The sequence below is a fragment of the Fukomys damarensis genome, unplaced genomic scaffold (assembly GCF_012274545.1).
Source record: "Fukomys damarensis isolate Sample0158 unplaced genomic scaffold, DMR_v1.0_HiC HiC_scaffold_24, whole genome shotgun sequence".
In the NCBI taxonomy this organism is placed as follows: Eukaryota; Metazoa; Chordata; class Mammalia; order Rodentia; family Bathyergidae; genus Fukomys; species Fukomys damarensis.
The window spans coordinates 24,595,368-24,595,911 of NW_022900936.1; positions in this window are offsets into that span (position 1 = coordinate 24,595,368).

A 544-nucleotide genomic window follows, 5' to 3' on the forward strand; every position below is an offset into this window, starting at 1 on the left:
TTTTTTTTTTTTTTTTTTTTTTCTTTTTCTTGAAATAGCAAAGAGGGTGCGGTCAGATGTTAGGTTTTGCCTGAGAAAAGGGCCCTACACTGCACTAGTACCTACTAAATACTAGCAGAAGCTGCCTGGGAAGGGAGCCAATGGAAGGACTTTGTTTGACCCAGCTGCCAATCTCCCCTGAAGCCCTGCGCCAGACTAAACACTCACACTATTTTAACTCAAATCAGGCTATAGCAGCTGTTTGCTTTCCGGCTCTGCGCTCTGCACCCACCATGGCCTGTGTACTTCACCCACCAGCTTTGCTAGCTGCCTGGCTGAAATCTGTTCTAGGGTGAGAGTTTTCATTGGAAACAAAATTTTAAACCTCTTCCTTGTGATTAAAAGGGTCTGGTTTGTTGCTTAGCATTTGGATAGGGTCACTTAAAGGCAATTTTATAATCATTTAATAGAAAAATTATGTCTTATCTTGGGGGAGATTTGGGATTAGAAGTTTCTGTCCTAAATTCTTCTGATGTGTTCAGATTAACACTAAAAGGCCTGTGTG